This window comes from Lissotriton vulgaris, chromosome 1_1 (genome assembly GCF_964263255.1).
Source record: "Lissotriton vulgaris chromosome 1_1, aLisVul1.2, whole genome shotgun sequence".
Classification (NCBI taxonomy): domain Eukaryota; kingdom Metazoa; phylum Chordata; class Amphibia; order Caudata; family Salamandridae; genus Lissotriton; species Lissotriton vulgaris.
The window spans coordinates 1,901,692,959-1,901,714,739 of NC_141685.1; positions in this window are offsets into that span (position 1 = coordinate 1,901,692,959).

Here is a 21,781-nt window from a genome sequence, read left to right on the forward strand (position 1 = left end):
AAAATAATTAGAGAGCATTTTCTACGGTCAACCGAGTAGGTTTGTGTAACCTGAGGTAAGTCCCCAAGCCCGATGCACTATGATTGGCTGGCTGCAATGGGCAAATATATGTTGTGGCTGTGATTAAAGAACACAGCGTTTATCTTCCGTCCTGGAAATAAAAAATTTGTGAAATTTGCTACAGAGAGCATCGAAAGAATCCTGTGATTCCGTGACTGCTGTGGTGGGAATCCAAAGAGACACCCCAGGGTCAAAATATATTTTTAAATAGAATTTTATGTTGTAGGATTCACAACCTCAAAAAGCCCTACTTGAGTTGGTTAACTCGGTACCAGGGTCCATAACCCTTCCTCAACCCCCCCCCCCCCCCCTGCAGTACATGACTGTAGGCCGCATACAAAGGAAGTTGCCTGCCTGCAGTGACTTCATCATTGCTTGACCGCAAATGAGTATTGGCCACCCACTTGGGGATTGAGTATAATGCTTGGCCAAAGTTAAGGACCTGTAGCCAATGAGGTGTTGGCTGACCACAGTGGGTTGGTCAACAGCTGGGGGGTTGGGTGCACGGCTTGGTCACAGGTCAGGCCCTGTGATCAACTCCACCACCCATGGCCAAAGGCTGTCCACATCTGGAGTTGGTAGTCTGAAAGTTGTATACAGTATATCATAAAAAATAAGAAATTCAGTAAAATAAACACAGTTAACAGTCAGTTGCTTTTCAAAGAACACACAACTGAAAAACCACTGAAATTTAACAGGTAAGGCATGCAGCATAGAATTCACACAATAACTGATTGCCCACCATGCTCAATACACTCTCTTGCTGAAGGCCTGGACAAAAAAGAACTACTACGAGCAAGCCATGTCATGAGTTTTGTAATGCATGCCCCAATTGGCAAATTTCAGTCATTTTCTCGTCAACTAAGCTTTAGCTGTGTTTTTTCAGTATATATAAGTAGAAAGGGGGGATAACTTTACTCATCATCCAAAAGTGACAGTTGTCCCACCCGGAAGTGACGCCATCATGGACCGGGACTTCCGGTCCCTTTCGGTCCCGCCCCGGAACTGACGTAGGGGTCACATGCCCTGGAGGTGGGATCACGTGTGTTGTGACAACATCAAGGTCATGTGATAGGCACGTGTTCAAGGTCGTATAGGTGGGGCGTGGCTATGCGGGAGCCCTAAGCGAAGCAGAACTGTTGGAGATCCTGTGACCACAATATTATGTAGAGGTGTATGCCTCTTTTGGGGTGCTTAAAATATATATTGGGAGCTCTTATGCGAGCTGTGCAACAACCAAGAGCTGTCCTACAGAAAGAAAGTGCCTTGTCAATATGAAGAGATACAGTCACCTCATCAAAAGGACCCCCTTGGCTGGCGGCCAGGCCACTATAGATAGATATTATCGTCTCCTAACACCTTAGGTATTTCACGAAAACTTGCAACAGGGAGATCCTAAAGATATGGCTTGCGAAGATATGGATTTTCACAAGTACCTCTGCTACCGATAGACGCGATTAGCGTCAAGGACTGGCCTCAGCTGATATCCCCGATTAAGGTCGACAGCAGCTGCAGCAAGGCCTTGAGTACAGAAGATGAACAAAAACTCAGTCGAATTCCATGAAGTTCCGTGAGCTGGTGGAATTTCTGAAGTTGATGCTAAAAGTAAAACTGGAGTTGGCATTTAGCTTTTAAAAGTTAATTGGTACCAACGCACCTCATCACTCAGAGCCAAGCACTTCGTAAACCCCTTTGATCCCTGCCTCCCCCATAGCCCTCGTGCACTCACTAACTGTGGTTCAGCTGGAGGCAGGGCATGAGGTTTTCGCTCACAAAGCTTGCTCAGCTGGTGCTGATGTGTGCGTCAGCACCTCGGGTACCATCCATGGTTGGGGGCTACAAGGAGAGGCCCCTCTTCCCTCACAGGCCCCCTGCTCACCGCAGCACCACACTGAAGAAGGCACATCCTACGAGGAGTGGAGCTGAGCAGCCAGTGTGTACTGTGTGCCCGACCGCGCTGACTGCCGAGCCCAGAAGGCAGCAGAGCTTAGCTTGGGTGGGCGAAGGAGGGCAAGGAGGGGCAGGATGTCACATGACCTCACTGCAGCAAGTGCAACTCAAAGGGAGAAGTAAGCTGACACACAAACCACATCGGCCATAGAAAGAGCGTTGAAACAAGTCCATCTCCTCAACAAGCAGATGAGGAGGAGATCCACTCGCCCGACTTTCAGTCTGATGCAAACTTGCAAAGCATGCATTGCCACCTTTGAAAAGAGGCCCAAATAATGTCTTGAAACCTCAACCACAGGTGGAGGGTACAAATGTAATTTAGTTTTCATATGTCTCCACTGATGGGTGCCGGTAAACTCTGTTACGCCGAGGTTGCAGAGTTTCTGCAAAACTCTGAACTCCGAGCAGAGCACAGTTTGAGCAAAACTCCACAACCTCCGCTAGCGATGCAAAGTTCACTGCCCACCGGTACCATACACAAAACATGCGTCTTTCATTTCCTGTTATGTAAGACAAGGGTTAACCCAATAAAGTCGCTGGGACCTGGGTAGCTATCGTTAGGAGTAGAGGGGTCCCAGTGGGGGAGAGCAAGTTATTTAAGAATCTTTAGAATGAATCTAATCAACAAAACAATACCTCTATAATGTTTTAATCACACTATAGGAAAACGAGCAATATTAGGCAATCATAAAGCATACACAGTTATAATGGTGCAGGTGCCCCTGGGGGAGGGAGGGAAGGTGATATAGTGAAGGTAAGGTGGGGAAGTACTTTGTGACAATAAAAACACGATATTGATCGAATGATATTAGGATACCAATGTTAAATAATGAGCAAAATAAATGATTAATCAATGTCAAAGTTTCAAAGAACATGCCCCAGTGTCCATCATGAGCACGAATGGTGGATTGAAAGGGGCTGTTGAGGGGACGTATGTCGACGTTTCGACCCTAAGAAAGCAGGATGGGTAGAATTCCTTGCACGTGGGTCTTCTTCAGGACGGGCGGTATGGTAGGGGCAGCCAACCTGAGTACATCGGTTTGGGGATGAAGTTAATCCAGTTCAAGGTCCATGACATTGGTTTAAAACTAATGCAGTAAAGTCCGGATTTCCCGGGGTGGATCCAGTTGCTGGACGCGGAACCACTCGAACAATCGAGTAGGTTAGAAGTCCGCTGGTGTATTCTACGTTTGAGGAAAGGTCGCTGATCAAATCAAGCGCGGTTTCGGTCGGCAAGCAGCTCGGCGTCTGACTCGGGTTCCTGAGCGACCTTTCCTCAAACGTAGAATACACCAGCGGACTTCTAACCTACTCGATTGTTCGAGTGGTTCCGCGTCCAGCAACTGGATCCACCCCGGGAAATCCGGACTTTACTTCATTAGTTTTAAACCAATGTCATGGACCTTGAACTGGATTAACTTCATCCCCAAACCGATGTACTCAGGTTGTCTCCCCCTACCATACCGCCCGTCCTGAAGAAGACCCACGTGCAAGGAATTCTACCCATCCTGCTTTCTTAGGGTCGAAACGTCGACATACGTCCCCTCAACAGCCCCTTTCAATCCACCATTCGTGCTCATGATGGACACTGGGGCATGTTCTTTGAAACTTTGACATTGATTAATCATTTATTTTGCTCATTATTTAACATTGGTATCCTAATATCATTCGATCAATATCGTGTTTTTATTGTCACAAAGTACTTCCCCACCTTACCTTCACTATATCACCTTCCCTCCCTCCCCCAGGGGCACCTGCACCATTATAATTGTGTATGCTTTATGATTGCCTAATATTGCTCGTTTTCCTATAGTGTGATTAAAACATTATAGAGGTATTGTTTTGTTGATTAGATTCATTCTAAAGATTCTTAAATAACTTGCTCTCCCCCACTGGGACCCCTCTACTCTTTCATTTCCTGGGCTGTAGTGGCTGATAACATGTCGGTATACGGGTTAAGAAAGCTTTATTATGATACAAAAGGGTTTGGAAGCTTTAGAAGCGCCGAAGCGTTGCTTAGAAAGGCTTTATTTGAAAACGAAAAGCAAAACAGAGCCCTGGGGAAGACATGGCTGTCTAGGGAGGAGGCGTACTCACTCTACAAACCAGCCAGGAAGCAATTTAAGTGGAGACTGACTATTGTTAATGTGCAATTAGATTATCCATGGCAGGCGAACATAATCAGTCTTCAAGATTTAGCATAGCATAGCATAATAACGCCACTCCACATATATAAACGGTCATAGATGTATTGTCCAAGTACACCTTTGCAGAAGTGCTAAGTGATAAAAGTGGGGTTAGCATCACAGAGGCTTTTAAAGCCATCTTTGGGAAATGTCAAACCCCTCCAAAACTACAAACAGACACTGGAACAAATTGTCTCAGAAATTATTAAAGCAGCACTCTGTTCATCATTTTGTAATGCACACGGAGGTAAAAGCAGCTGTTATAGAGCACTTTAACAGAACTTTAAAGTCTAAGATGTGGAGATATTTCAGGGCCTAGAACACCTACCAATATGTGGATGTTCTGTTCTACAGGCTTTTATAGATGTTTATAATGCTAGTTATCACAAAATGGCCACTGTAGACGTAACACAGAATAATTAGTTAATGGTACAGTGTACAGGAGCTGCTTCACTGCAAGAGTAAAGAAACCTCTTTTCTAAAAAGGTGATCATGTTAGGTTTTCAAAGTCGAAAGAGGTCTTTGTGAGGGTGTACCTGCAGACTTTTAGCGACAAGATATTTACAGCAGAAAGTGTGGAGCTTAAAGAGGGGGTATATATGTACAGGTTAAAGGACTACAATCGGGAAACAGTATTGGGCGTCTTTGACAATGAGAAGTTTACAAAAGGTACCAGATGATCCGTACAGGGTGTACAGGGTTGATAAGATTCTGAAAAGGAAAGGTATCACAGCTACTAGACAGGCATTTGTCAAATGGCGAGAATGGCCCAAGAAATGTAACAGTTGGGTGTTAGCCAGCTCCCTGCAGGGTGTGTGAGTATGGGGTGGTCTCACCGCAGTTGTCAAGATGGGTACAGCACCCTTTTACATTACCCTACCATCCAATGCTTCACAAAGACATGTTCCCCGAGAATCACATTTCTAATTACACCATGAAAATAGCTAAACATATGGATCAGAAAGGAGACTGGGTGGTAGCCCTGAGAGAAATCCAATACCCGAGAATCTGGAATACAATTACAATGACCAGGTCAAATTTGAACAGGAGCCTTTGAGCATACACGCCAACTTATCAACCGGTTATTACTCAACCGTTGCAGCGGTTGTAGATACCATCAACAAATCCATAGCCAGCATTGAAACATATACGAATATTCATCTGGTGTTAGAGAAAGTGTTTCTTAAAACTCCAAATCCCAATAACATGTTTTGCTGTGTTGGTAAATAAGAAGGGTTTGGGTACTGTGCAACATATAAAAAGCCAGGTCGAGTCCAATCCTATGTGTACCGATATTAACTGGGGGTTCTATACATTCCGTGTGAATAGCAATATTGTAGAGGTGCAGAGGATCGGTGATAGTTATTCACCGATGTTAAGATGGGTCCAGGTGAAGGATGAAAATAATACGATAGTTAATATTCAATTTAACAAGGCTGACTAGTAGCAAGTTTCTAAAAAACATTTTGACATGATCTTTGACAGCCAGTCTTAGCCGGTGTCCTTTAAATACAGGAAAGTTATTGTTAATCTTTATGTAAGACATCGACGTGACAGCGACTATTAAGAAGGAGTCATGTTAATCATGAAAACATATGGTGATGCCCCTATTACAGAAACCAGGCCAGATATGGAGGGCCGCCGCACTTTCAAGGGGCACCCGTTATGTACAGGCTTCTTCTTTAGGTTGTTTTAAAGAGCTATGCCTTTCTTGAGAAGAGGTTACAAAATTTCAAAACCCCAATTTAAAGCAGTGGCTCCCAACATTGCCCATGATGTGGTTGGTTCTCTAATGTCGGCTGTGGCTAAGCACATGAACAAGCAACACCAAGAAGGAGCAGGACTTGTGTACAAGCCACACACAAGTCTTAAAAGGAAGCGAAGGTCTTCGAGGACAAGGGGGCCACCTGCTCTCTATAAAAAAAGGATGAATGCTCAAAAAAGAAGAACCCCAAGACAGAAGAGTTTCAAAGGAGAAAAAAACAGCCTCTAAAGTAAATATTTTTTTAAGCGCCATAATCTGAAACATGGCCTTTGTACTTGCCATTGGGCAAATGCGTCAAATCAGAGTTAGACTAGTTTTCTCTAAAACCCACGCAGACCAGCATTGAAAGCAGTTTTTTGATGGAGGTGTCCCCTGGTGTCACCTCTAGCCGCTTTGGCGCCGTTGGTGCTGATAGCGTTTTTTGTGTCAGGGTCCACGGATATGTATCTGGATCTCAACAGCACTCTGCTGCATCTGTATGTAAAATCGAAAAAGTAAACGGTGCCAACATAGCTGCAGGAGCTAAAGTGCGACAATCACCCATCGCAGCAATGTCTAATCAGATGGACATCACGCTCGGCGATCGACTCATCATGCAGAGTGATAAAATGTATGCCTACAGATCCTACATTTAGGACCTGATTCTGAAGCAGTTAGGAAAGCATTCCCACCTAGTGCCCGATTATGTTGCGGTTAGGAAGGCCTCCTAATGGCATTTGCTCCTTCCGAATCGGGAACGTGTCTTCCCGACCGAGGGCCAAATTACGATGTGGTTGGGAACATATTTTCCCATTGAAGTCAATGGGAGTCCAACCAATCCATATCTGGAAGCATCCGGATGCATCGTACTCGGTCGGTTGGACTCTCTCGATCCGAGTGGGGCAGAAACCATTTCCAAACCGATTCGGTCGGGAAGCTTTCCAAACCGCATCAGAATCGGGCCCTTAGAGTATTCTAAATTACCATAGCTATTCCCTTGACACGCAGCTTTCAGCGGGTCTCTACAAAGATACATATGCACAGTTTGAAGACTAGCAACTGGACGGCGAAAATCAAGGTTTTGTAAAAAGAGCAAGGTTTATGCAGGCAGTAGACAGATTGACCTCCTGGGCAATATACATTCAGACGATGTGCCGAAAAAATATTGAGTTGGAAATGTCGAACTACAGCAATATCGAGTCATAAATACAGTCAGTGAGAAATATCAACAGAAAGAATAGCGTGGTCAAGAATATTGAATTTAAGGTAATAAATATTTTTAATAAAAATATAGAAGTCAATAATATAATTTGCAGAAATATAGTTGTTTAGAATATCGATTTTTTAATTAGTGTTATGTATTTTAGTATATATTTTAAATGTATGTGATGTATTTATCAGTATAACTTTTGTTTAAGTTTTTTAATATATGTGTTACATTTTTAGTAGTCATCAATTTTATTTCAATAACATTTTTGCATTTTTTAGCGGGTTGTGAGTTCATTAGGTAACAGGGTGGGAAGTAATTTAAGTATAAGAAATTACTGATATTTTTTGATTTATTGATATTTGTTTAATTGATAATATATAGTGTTAATTGTGGGAAGCAATTTATTTGTGATATATTAATTTGTTGACAATTAATAATTAATTTAAAATTAAATATGAAAATTGTTTAATTAATTTTAGGTGCAGGTTGTGGTATTCATAGGGTTAAAGGGTGGGAAGTATTTTTAATTAATTAATAAGTAGTTGTTAATTAATAATATTTCATTGATTGAAAATTAAATATGGGAATTGCGTCATTAATTTTGGGTGTGGGTTGTGGGGTTTATAGGGGTAAAGGATGGGAAGGTAACTAATTTGTATGTGTTTTAATTTGTTTCTTAATTAATAGTAGTAGTATGTAAATAAAATGAATGTATGTAATGTTTTTGTTTATAAATAATTTGTAAACAAATTCATCTTTGTCCGAAAAATATTTTTATATTTTATTTAATATAATATTTGTAGGTAATAGTGATATGTCTTTAAAATTATATTATGTTTTTATTTTTAAAAATGAAAAATATTTTAGTATTTTAATTTTTTACATATTTATATATTTATTTTGATTTATTTTGTTTTTTAAATATTTTTTGTTGCTGTTGATATTTTAATTTTGAATTGACTGTAGTGGGAATTGTCATTTTTATCTCTCTACAATCCAACACCTTCTCGACTGTTACACTCATTGGAGCGAGAATAGTAATTTTTACCCCTCCGCTATCCAACACTTGCAGTCACTCAAGTGGGAATAGTAATTTTTACCCCTCTGCTATCCAACACTTTTCGTACTGTTATACTCACTGGAGTGGGAATGGTAATTTTTACCTCTCCGCTATCCAACACGTTCCCTACTGTTGCACTGACTGGAGAGGTAATAGTAATTATTACCCCTCTGCTATCCAACACTTTCCGAACTGTTCCACTCACAGGAGAGGGAATAGTAATGTTTACCTCTCCGCTATCCAACCCTTTCCCTACTGTTGCACCGACTGGAGAGGAAATAATAATTTTTTCCCCTTCGCTATCCAACACTTTCCCTACTGTTGCACTCATTGGAGTGGGAATATTAATTTTTACCCCTCCGCTATCCAGCACCTTCCTTACTGTTGGACTGACTGGAGTGTGAATAGTAAATGTTATCCCTCCCTTAAGATCAAACTTAACCGCAACAAGGACTCAATCTGTCTTATCAGCGGGGATGCGAAACAGTATAAACTGGACATATTGTCCACTTGCCTCTTTGTAAAAAGAGTGAAAGTGTCACTAAGTATCAGACTAGCTCACACGGACGCTAGCTCACACTGACGCTTTACAGCTATCGAAAGCCAAGTACGCCATTGAAAGAGTAGCTCTGAAAGTATTCAGCATCCCCATAGGTACCAGAATAACTCAACAGCAGAGTTTATTTTTGAAGCAACTACCTAAACTTATTATCATCGGTTTTGCGGACAATACCTTTTTTAGCAGCCACTATACCTCAAACCTTTAAATTTCAAACACTACTCGGCGTTGGTCCACGAGGGATCTGTGATTCCTGTAAAACCCTGCACACCCAGTTTTGGAACCTCTAATTTTATCAGGGAATGTCTCGGTCTGGTTTCGATAACTGAGAAACACCTACAGGACTCTGGGGTAGTTGTGTCAAGAGAAGGATATGGGTCCGGCTACACAATGTTCGCATTCGATCTGACTCCTGACATGGAAGACAGGAACACTGCATATATTGTATTGGTAAAATGTCAGAGAGTATGACGTTTAGAAATTATTTTAATCTATATTCGAATGGCCTTATTAACAATGACAGTATAGTTGTGAAATATGTAAAAGAAATGGGGCTACGGCATTAAAACAGAATACACCGTTTGTCAAAATTGTAAAGCCATGTATTGCATGTATGTGTAATGACACCTGCTAAAAGGGAAACAACATTACAATGCAGTCATTACAACACATTACCTTTACAACACAGTTGTTACAATGCAACTGCCCTTACATCGCATGCCATTACAATGCATGCCATTACAACACATGTCACTACAATGCATGCCATTACAATGCATACCATTACAACGCATGCCATTACAATGCATTATAAGGTAAGTAATGGGGATTGTTTAGTTTTAGGGTGGGTATGGGTTTTGGGGTACATGGTGATGGTATTTTTACCCCTACACTATACAACACCTACCCTACTGTTGCACTCACTGGAGTGGGAGTGGGAATAGTAATTTTTACCCCTACACTATCCAACACTTACCCCACTGTTGCCCCAAAAGTATTATACATTGTAATGGTATGCGTTGTAAACTCATGCGTTGTAATTGTAATTGCGATGTTAAAACCTTGTTGTAATTGTTTGCGTTGTAACATCATATATTCATCTAAAATAAAACAATAAAAAAAGTTATTTCAGACTCTGCATTTATATTCTGACACCAACACCCACAATTAAAATGCTTTAAAAGATGGCAGAATCAGGTTGAAAAGTTAAAAGTGTTTATTACGATCAGTACAAGTATGAGGTTGATAGACTTACTAAAGAAATATGAGAAGGAAAATCAGGCACATACGTTAGCCACTACAAAACTATACACACAAAAATTGAAACGCATATACAAGTGTTCCGAAAGTCTGGAGAACCATCAGGTTGTATGTCAAGTGTGCCGTTTGCCCAATGTCTTTTATCTAGGTTCTGCAGATGTAGCCTGGGTGCTCCAAGAGGGATATAACTGGGGAACTAGACTGCTGGCGATTGAGGAAAGGGGGATTTCAAACATTTAAGCATCCATCTGTGGTCTCCATTACCCACATGCACCAAAGGGATGCTGAGTTCTGCAGATGCGCACAGACACTGATCCCAGCCTCTTATTCATTCTGGATGAATATTGGTTTGGGATGTGTGAGACCTTTGCCTAGGTCGTACATGTGGGTCTCAACACTCATCTGCCCCATGTAGAGGAATTTGCCGTACTCATTCCATGAGGTCAAGTCTTTAGAAGCTACAATTTGACTCAACAAAATTTGTGCTGTTCCCCGGTACCTTTGACTTATGTTTTTTAACTGGTCGTCAACAAAGATATCTGTGGCTGGGGGTAGTGTTGCAGGGAGTGGTGGCTGTTCAGAGTCAGGGGTATTTAGAGTTAGCTTATTTTTTCTGTATTCCTTTGTTTGTAATGGTTTAAAAAGCTTTGTAGAGAGTTGAAGTAAAGACCTGCTTCGTCGTACAGCTTTAAATCAATCCGGTTCAAAATGTCTTTAATATCATCATCCAGACGGAGACGGAGCATCTCATTTTTTCTTATATCCCATGCATTGTCTGTAGATGGACCCAGCAGTTCCAGCTGTTGTCTAGGTACCAGACACATGCCCAGATAGGATGCTTGTACTTAGAGGCAACGCTATACCCAACAAAGAACCTATTAAACCACGACTACCTTACCAGTTTTTTCTTGGAAATAAGGGAAGTCCTTTTATTACTGAGCTTCTTGATAAGGTGACGCTTCATCTTCAGCACCTGTAAGTGGCGCTCTGATATAGGGACATTACTTTATAGGGTGATTTCTGAGATGTCTGCCACCAAATCGGCTGAAGCTGCGGACAGGATGACCTTTCTTTGGTGGGGGCTAGCTGTAATCAGCATTTTTAGGAGGACTAAATTACGACATAGAAGGCCAGAAAGGTTCAATACCTTATACTATAAGGTTGAGATTGTAAATGTTAGGAAAACTCTATAACAACTCTTTTGTAGGCTCTGGGCTTGGTCTTATAGAGTAAGTGATTTTTTTTTTTTTTTTTTTGAAGACGTTTATTATTGTGAGAAAAAAAAGTGCAGTACATATAGCAGAGCCTACAACCCTGCGGGCCGGCTGCAAGAAATCCGTGTATGGTAGGGACATAGGGTTACAGGGGAGGGCATTATGCATCGTCTCGCTCGTAGTCCGGCGTGCCTCGTCACTGGCGGATTATGTATACTCTTCGCATTTCGCACACGATCATTTCTATAATTGACGTCTCATTTTACATTTTTCTATAATTCAACCAGTAACTCTTCAACATAAAACAGGGATGATCATATCAGTATGTCCCAGCGTGTCTGTGATGCCAGTGCCGCGCCACGTACCATCGGTGCGCACGGCACCAACGTCCCATCAACGTGTTAGGCATGCGCTGGTGGCGCATCAATGAAATGTGGGGTCTTTGGCTCGCTCATGTGTGTAGCTGTAAAGCTGGTGTGGAACAGGTTTGGTGAGCGGTGGTAACCCCCCATCTGTCGGTTCAGTGTACGGCGCGTGTGGCAGACATATGTGTCGCCCCTGTTGCACTGTCGGTGGGTGTCACCCGCTCCAGTGTTCCCTGCCGAGTGTCCAGGCAGTGGCACTTGACCGCCGCTGTGTGATGGTGGGTGTTCACGCGGCTGGTAAGGACAGGAGTGTGAAACCCTTAACTTGGGGTTGCGTGGGGGGGGTCGGATATGGGGGGGGGGGGGGGGAAAGTGTACTCGTGGGGGCTGGGTCATGGCAAAGTTGCTAAGAACAGTGTTCGAGCTATTATGTGGTGGAGGGCCCTCGTGTGTGCGGCCGATTGTTGGTCGTGGCTTGTGTGACGGGGAGGTCGGTGCTGCTCACATGGAGGGGGGGGGGCCATCGTGGCGTGTAGCCCTGTCTATGGTGTCGCCGCTCGCGGGGCGCCTACCCTTCTCAGCTGTCTCTGCGTGAGCCCTCTGGCCTCGCCCTCCCCCCGCAGGGACCCCAGGATATCATCCCAGACGTGTGCGATCGGGAACTGCCTCAAACCCGCAATCTCCTCACCTCGCAGTGCCGTGCCCTCTGCTCTGGCCCAGTTGATAAAGGATGTGTACCAATGTGCGGGGGTTGGTGGTTCTCTACTTTTCCAGTGCCTGGTAAGCAGGCGCTTGGCCGTGATAAGGCCTAGGTCCCAGAACCGGGCTAGTGTTTTATTTTGTTTAGTCCTCTTGTATAGCCCAAGAACGCATGCCTCCCACGTGTTAGGTAGCCCCGGGCCTGTGCTGTGCGTCAGGAGCGATGTCACCTCCCCCCAGTATGTGGACAGAGTCGGGCAGCTCCAAAGCATGTGCAGGATGTCGGCATCCAGCAGGTCGCACCTGGGGCAGGCTGCTGTGTCTGTCGTGAAGTACTTATTTATTCTGTCTGGCGACAGGTATGCCTGATGCAGTATATACAGTTGAATAGTGCGGAATCGGGAGTTACGTGGGACGTTCACAGGGCTGGCTAGGACCAGCTTCCATTCTTTGTCTGTCCATTCCCTCCCCGGTGGGTCGCCCACTTGTCCCTAATCGGTTGTGTGGACCTCTGAGTGTGCATGAGGAGCGCCTGTGCCAGCCAGTGTGTAATGTGTGATCCTCTGCCCATAACATGTAGGTACTGGATCAAGTGATGGAGCGGTGGCTCCTCCTGGATGTCCCCCCAGGACTCCGTGTACGCCCTCACCACTGACGCGTGGAGCAGGAATTGCCTTGCTGGCAGGCATTATAGGGTAAGTGATGGGGAGGCCAGGGGGCGAAATACCAGTAAGTAGTCTGTAGTCTTCGAGAGGATTATTGTTGGAAATGGCCCTTCTTGCAGGGTTATCCCCAACGTTTTGCTTCTTCTGCCTTTTTTTTTCCTGACCTGTTGTTGTTGGCTATAGGACTCTGGGCACTTCAGTGCTAAAGTGCATATGCTCTTGTGCAAATTGTTATTGTGATTGGTTATCCATGAGTGGTGTGTTTGTTTTACCAGAGTGTGCTAGTGCTGGTAAATCAAATGCTACTAGTGGGCCTGCTGCACTGATTGTGTCAGGGGGCGAAATACCAGCACGTAGTCTGCAGTCTTCTAGAGTATTATGTTTTACGTTAACCAGCAAGTAGCCGTGGGGTTTCTTGGTTGTGTTGTTAAATGCTTCCATGAAAAACTGGGTGTTTCCTGGGTACATCTGTTTAGATATGATTGATATTTGCTGTTTGTCATGGGGGTTTTTAAATACAAAATATGGTATGAGGTGTTGAGAGGTATAGAACAACTGTTCTTACCCATGTAAAACAAGTTCTGCATGATGTAGCATATGCTTCGATTGCAATAGTGTGACTATTGAGTAAAACCTTTCCCTAGCTCTGGATGATCCCCACCTTCACACATACGGTCATCTACAATCACCATGTTTACGAGGTTCATAGGTCAGAATGCATCATCATTGAGGTTATTAGGTATACCTTCTATAAACCTGATGTATGGGAATCTTAGGGATAGTTCAGTAGAAAGATCTTGTCAGGAAGAATAAAGCCATACAATATTGTTAGGGGTATAGGATAAAACACTGGGACCATTTTCCAATAGCTTATTTACAAAGCAGCTTTTAACACACTTTGAGGGACCTGCTAAAATGCAGGAGAACGGATGTTGCAATCTGGTGTCCATAGTGTAGGGGCCCAATGCTCTAATTACTTTATTAACCGTATGGTAGGGTTTTGTAATCTTCAGCCAGGACCCTTTTATCAAACACTACACGTAAGGTTTTTTTGTAAGGGCTGAGTTGTAATTTCCAACTTGTTTTAGACCTGAATATGCTAGGTACAACTATTGTTTTATCATTTTCATGGTCGCTCGATGCTGAATATTCGTTCACCAGGTCCTTCAGACTGTCAAAATAGATTTTGAGGGTGTTGTTAACATTTAAAGTGATGCGTTTTAATTTCATACATACTGTGGTGTCCGTCGTTTTGTAAGACTTAGGGCCCCATTAGGATGACGGGCGGACATTGTCCGCCCGCCACCCTATCGTAGAACGGGACCACCCGCCATAAGGGCGGGGGTCCCGTGGGGGGAATTAGGATGTGCCCGCCACAGTGGCGGGCACATCCTGTAGTGTTTGCATTGTGGCGGGCGATGCACTCTGCACCGCCCGCCACAATGTAAAAAATGCTCTTTTGCATTTGCATATGCAAAGAGGCAGGCACCGTGCGGTGCCTGCCGCTTTGCATATGCAAATGTTGGGGGGTACCATAGGTACCCCCCATGTGCCCCCAGACAGTGGCGCCAACCTGGGGGCCCTGCAGGGGGCCCCCGCAGCAATCACCGCATGCCGCCACGGAAAGGCCTCTGCTTTTTGCCATTGTAATATGGCTGGCGGTGTCCATTGGACACCGCCACCATATTATTCTATTACCGCCGCGGTCGCAAGCCGACCGCGGCGGTAAAGTGGCGGACGGTCTTTCCATCCGCCGCTGTCCCCTCCGCCATCCTAATCAGGCGGAGGGGAACACGAGAGTGGTTGTCGGGCGGATTGCCTCTGCCTGGGTGGCGGTGGCCACCGCCACCCTGGCGGAGGCAATCCGCCCGATATCGTAATGGGGCCCTAGGTGTTTGCGAGTTTGCTGGTCAAAATAAATTAAATTAAATACCAGCATTCGTAAAGCGCACAGCTACTTCCGGAGAGGTGTCCATGCGCTGGGGGCCATCGGGAAGATTAAGCAAGCTATTGTCCAGAGTCACATGGGGCTGGGCTAACCTGCCGCTGGAGCCGGGGATTGAACTGTGAACCTTGTGGTCCGGAGTCAGGCACCCTGGCTGCTGCGCCACATCGCTTCCACAAATCGCGTAGGTAATCACCTAGCGGAGGCACTTCATACGTTACTCACAAAATTAATGGAGGCATTATCGTGATACAAACACCGGTCCTGTAGGTTATCCATAACCTTGTAATGCTCTAAACAAGTGTGAGTGGTTGTGAAACATGCTATGGAGATGTATATATTGTTACAAGTTATGGGGTACTCTTTTATGTACTTCCAACACAAAGCTGCAGTCTCATCATCAATAAACTCGCAGCTGGACAACTCATAACGACACAAAGAGGTACTTAAATAGTTTGTCAGGATCTGTGATTATGGTCGTGTTTGTACGCTGTGCAAATTTTCCTCATAATTAGTTGAGGCAAATTTTAGATACCAGCCATCTGGCTCGGTTGACCTCTATGAACTGGGGCTGTAAGCATATACCCTTATGAGCGTAGTAGTCATTGATGTATTTTTGCTTTGCATCCTCGCTAGTGCACCATTCTTGATACCCTGATGCCTCCTGTTTGTCTATGAGAAACAAGTTAATATACTCAGAAAAGAGCTGGGTTGTGGTCCTCTCAAAGTGCCAAGCTTCATGTACTCTTCCTAGCTGGTATCCTTTCTCTAAGGCCGCCTATACCTTGTTGCTACATCAGGTCCCTGTGAGCATCCTTTGTTTTTTCGTGTGCCTGCACTTTCTAGACTCTGTACATTCAGCATATGTTCAACATAGGGAGAACATTAGCTTCCCATCGACTCTGTATGGTAGTATGGTAAAGTAAAGAAACCATGGCGGGGAGTTTTGGTATTTAACTGAACCAAAGTATTCAGATATGCGTTTAAAGTCCCTATATCTAATGCTGGGGTGGCCTAAGGTGTATAACTTCATCTTGTTCACATACAGATACAGACTAGTGAAATCATTACAATGCATTTTCTTCCCCTCACCCACTGCCCTGTACAGCTGTACAATGTTTGTATGATCCCCTAATAAAGCGCCATGGGGCACCAAAGGTTCTGGTAACTTGCGACTCTTAATAAAAGAACAGAGTTCCATATCAGCTGTTAGCCTATCTAATTACTTATGCTCCCAAAGGATCTCATAACAAAGCCACAGTTTTCAACATATTGGTCTTTTACTTTAGTACGGCGGTGGTGGTGTAGGTGTTCAAACTTGGTACCCAACAGTCTGTTAAACTCGTGGGGTTTGTAACAATGAGGACAACCATGGTAAAAACACCAGTTGTATTCAATGGCAGTTGGCACACTTTTAATTACAGCGTACCCATCTAAGTAATAAGGACCCAATGGTATTCACCACCCTGTAAGGTGTGTTGAATTAAGATGTCTTCCTTGGCAGAGATGCACATAAGCCATTGCATAGATGGGGTTGTAAAACGTTTCTGCTTACCGTTATATAGGTCTGGCTGTACTAGAACGATGCTTTCAAGTCTTAAAAACATGTGCTTGTAGATAGACATACACATGGAAGCAAGGGTAATGTGTTAAAAAGGGTCTATGTATTCTATGGATTTTATAATTTTGGGTGTGTTGGGTTTCAAAACCTTTTGCTGTTTAGTCATCTCCATCACAACAAATTCCAGGCTTTTCGCAAGATCATTACATCAGCCTGACAGTAAGCTTGCAACTCGGTTTGAAAATGAAACGTATTTTCATGGTTTTCGCCATACCATTGTAGAAAGCTCTCTTTCTCTGCACACATCATATACTCCACACAGTAGCTGTCAGGCCGCGACATGAGGCTCACATAATTCTAATTCACACAGGTGTTAAAAAAGTGTAAGAAATAACTTATACATCCGGGAAAACCAAAGACTTTTGGCAGCTTGCTTTAATTTCATTGGCAGAAAGTTCAGGGTATCAATGGACCTTAGTTGTAACGGTCCAGCCGTTAACAGCATCAGATTAGAAGAACCCTGGATGATAAGTTACACAGCCATCCTTTCACAAATCATATGTTTTTTTAAAAAACGAAAGAGTCATACACTTTTGAGTTATGCGCCATCATCGTATACCCTTTGAATTTTGGCAGAATTAAAGTGCTGAGAAAATCGTTCATGCATGAACAAATTCAAACTCCCTGTTGTCATTGTAAATTAGATGATGAGCGTAAATATAGTTAGGCTGCTGTGCACATGTCTCTTGTGTACACTCTATATCGAACACTATGTAGACTTCTGCTTTGGCCTCGGGTTGCCCTTTAACCATGTAACACATGTGTTCTGTTCCTGCCTCAAAAGATACCTTACACCTGGGACATGTCATGCCTTTTTATTCGTGATCTTCTGCTTTGTAGTACCCGCACCCCGCACAATCTATTTTAAGGATGCACATAACATCCCTGTTGTGTATGCTCAAGCAGTTTTGCGGGTGACAAAACAGATTACAGGTGTGACATCTCACCTTCTGGTCGGCGACTATGACGCATCCGTCCCTTTGACACATCTTACAGAGCATTTCACACTGGGATTTGCCTGAGTGTTGTAGATGTGATTGCAATGGGCACACTTGTTCAAGATGCGTGAAAGGGATTTTCATGGTGAAGAACATACCTGTTGTGGTAAAGAACTTTCACCACAATGGCAAAATAGTTCTCAAAAAGTCCTAGGTCCCCAAAGCCTACCAGGCGTTCGTGGGATATTTCAAGCATTGCATGGGTTTCAGCTGCTCTAGACATAATGACAACATCTGGGGTGCTGCGATCCAGCTGTAACCCTACGATGCTAGCCGCCAGATAAGTGTTGGTTGTTCTGTTGTTAAAATTGAGCAACAAACGCTGTTTGTTTCCAGCGATTTTACTGTACAATATACTATTTAAAGGCCTGGAAACACACCCTCACGACCATGTACAATAAATGTGATGACTCTAAAGATACCATACGCTAATATTTCAGCCTCATTCTATGAAAGACTAGAGAAGTTTTCTAGAAATTTCACAGCTTCAAACACATTGCTGGGTATCCGTCTGGTGAACAATGGGCTGTCAATGCCCTTCCCCTTGAAGAGTAGTTAGAAGAAGTCATTAGGACCCAAAGCATGTAACAACCATTCTATAAGCATTTGCACTTCCAGATGGATAGCTAGAACCCCATTGTCAGAGTACCTTAAGTGCTCTAGGTTAACAAACCTAAATTCCTTGTAATGCTCTGTAGTGTTAAATCTCACTACAATACGCTTGTAACTTCTAAGGCTCTCTAAAAATACAAGCTCTGAATCCTCAGATTGAGGAAAAGGGTTTGTTGATGAGCTCTCAGGTGAATCATTTAGGGGGTGTCTGCCTTAGGTTGTGCAAAGGTGTATTTGTAAGCAGCAGTGTTGCGCATATTCTCACTTTCTTTAATTTACTTATTAAAAGCCTGCACTGGTTAGCGCTGTTAGTCCACTTTTGTTTATTACAGGCCCATCCATTTTTAGGCAGCCTCCCACAACCTATTTGAATGGTCTGGGTTGTGTTTGCGAGCGCCGTCCTCGCAACTTTCCCTGCTACAGCTCCTCCAACTGACCCTTCTGTGTGTTCAGGGTGTTAGAGTCTCTCAACTTTACCCCTTGAGAGCATCAAACATCTGGAACTCAGGAAGTTCTCTCCTACAATTATGTTTTGCTGTCTATTAGGGACTGGTTTATTTGGTTCTGTAAAGGTGTTTGGAACTTTTAAACCATGTTTAAGGGGCTCTAGGTACTTTTTCTTCTTGAGGATGTGTAATAACCAAAGGGCTTTAGGCAGTATATCGTGGGCCTTCTTTTAATATTTTGACCTACTTCAAGCTTTCTTTTTTTTTATATATTTCTTTTTATTAATACAAGGCATTCAAATGGGTGCATAGAACAGAGGTTAGACATTCCCACATATCATTACAACAGAGCAAGAAAGAAAAAATACTCGGGAGGATGTGAAAAAAAGAAGGAGGGGGGCCGGAATCCTACTACATACAAGGGTCACGGGGATGCAAGTATGTCCAAAAGAGGGTCAACCGGTGGTACGCAGATCTCTCCCCTCTACCGATTCCACTCTTCCAGCTTTCTTATTAAATGAGGTACCATCTTTCTTTGGGGGTCACTGTAGGCCTAGTAATGCTGGTATAACCCCTATGTCTTTCGCAGCTGGTTCACAAGCTTGTAGCACGTTTCTTCTACACCTTTCCAACCTTTGAATTATCTTCCCCAGGGCATCCACCAAGGGTCTGTTCACTTCACGCCTTCCACGTTTTAAGGTCACAGAGTTCAACTTGTGTTTTAGCTTTCTGACATCCTGTTGTATTTCTTTGATATAGGCCAAGCACTCAAGCTCCTGGAGGCCTTTTTAACTGAGCGGGTACAAGTGGTGGCCATGGGGGAGTATGAATCAAGACCTTTCGAGCTCCCGGGGGGGGTCCCGCAGGGATCCTCCCTAAGCCCCACTTTATTCAACATCTACGTAGCCGCTCTTGCCCCTGTAATCAGATCCTTCGGGTTCGAGTTAACATCATACGCCGATGACACCCAGATTGTGGTCTCGGTGCTCCCGGGGACTGAGAGGGAGGTGGCAGGCAGGTTTCAGGATTGCATGTCGGCAGTCAGCTCCTGGATGGCAAAAAGCTGTTTAAAACTGAACTCATCAAAGACTGAGGTGATCATTTTTGGCCCAAGTACTAATCTTTGGAGCCCTAACTGGTGGCCCACTGATATGGGGGCCCCTCCTATCCCTGTTACAAAGGTGAAGAATTTGGGGGTCGTTATTGATAACCTTCTCACCTTCAAACCCCAAGTCAATGCGCTGAGTTCCATTACATTCTGAGAATTATCAGAAAGGTTCTACCGTACCTTCCTGAGGGCTGTAGAAAGACGGTGGTGACAGCCCTCGTTCTATCACGCATTGACTATTGTAATAGTCTTTTTCTCGAGGCACAACAGGGAGTGCTCAACAAGCTTCAAGTTTTACAAAATGCGGCTGTCCGCTTGATTGGGGGTTTGCCCAAGTTTTCCTCAGTCTCCAAGGAGTTGGATAAACTGCACTGGCTTCCGGTACGGAAACGAATTAGGTTCAAGGCCCTTTGTATTGTCTTTAAGGCACTGCATGGCCTTGGCCCAGTGTTCCTTCAAGATCTTTTTCAGTGGTATAGACCAGGTAGACAACTGAGGTCGGCCAGTCTGGGGCTGGTTAAAACCACCCGAATCAAGAGGGCACGCTGGGGTGGAAGGAGCTTTGTCAGGGGAGCTGCGATGGCGTGGAACTCCCTCCCTCTCTCCCTCAAACTCAATACAAATCTCCTGGCATTCAGGAAGGATCTAAAAACATGGCTTTTCTCCCAATAAGTACCTAGACTTTCGCTTCTCTGGAACTATCACTTCAGCGCCAGGACGCCGACTGGTATCAGTGCGCTCTATAAGTGTAAAAAATAAATAAATAAATAAATAAATATATGTCCCTAGTACAGTGTTTTGGTCTAGAAAATCATATTCTGGGGCATTAGGAATGGCCATCAGTATGGTGTATATATAACCTTGAGGCACTCCATGGAAAGTTCTCTGGTTACCCTCAACAGTCCCTTTCTAAGAGGCGGGACTTGGGGGGGATCAAAGGAATGGGGTCCCAGTGTGAACATCCTGGTGCTCAGGAGGGTGGTTCCCTGCTAGATGTTGCTTTCAAACTTTCATGTTGACATCAACTCCATCCTACCCTACTGTTGGGGTATGCTGAGGCGGGTGATGGTGGATTTACACTTGACAGGGGCTAGTGGGGGTCATACATGCCTGATAGTGTAGTTGGGGACATAGGGGACATGAGGTACGTGGAATATAAATGTTGGTCGTAATAACTCTGGGTCGCCAAGGTGTAGAATTCGCCGGGACTGTGAACAGGTATTTGCCGAACAGATGCCTACAGCTCTTTGGGGTCTACACTAGAAGAGCCTCTATGTGCGGCTTTGGCAGGTGTTCCAGAACTCTCCACCACCCCTGCCAGTGCCTTGAGAAACCCTACACACACAGAATAAAGGTCCTCTATTTTCATGCCTAGAGTCCTCGGGGGGGGGGGTGGTACAAAAGGTTGTGGTGATGGTCCTCTGGGGAGCACATCTACATTAGACACCTCAGCCGTTAAACATTTAGAGGCCTGCGGGGCATGTGGATCGGTCTGAGGTGTAACGGTCTTTTTAGCTCGTGCCTAGCAGCGCGCATGCGCTACACTGTGAGGTGTCATGTATCTCTTAAGTGGGCATTAATCACACCCCTCGCTCCCCATTAGTTATTTTGTTTACTTGTCAAAATTCCCTTTCGTTCAGTGGCTCTTTATCACATTTGTCCCTCCTTTCGATGGGTGGATCCTGTCCCTGGCGACCCGCCCCGCTACATGCATAATGGCTCCTCTGTCTATTTCGTTTAATTTGTGCAATTCTTTTCCGATTTCTGTTTTCCTTTAGTTTGTTTATCTTGCTAGCTTTGGTGGGCACTAGGAAAACAGACTCTGGGCGACGTACTGAATGTTTTCACATGAGTTTCGTTTTCTTTATTTGACCTTTTTAACACTTTGTTGCTGCATAGTGTATCAGGAGTGGGAAGTCTGACCTGTGGCGTCCCCCAGGGCTCAGCACTATCCCCACTCCTGTTTAACATATATCTACAGCCCCTGATTAACACACTAGCGGGAATGGGCTGTCGAGTATTCAATTATGCTGATGACACACAGCTGCTGCTGGGCATAGATGATACAACACATGCCCA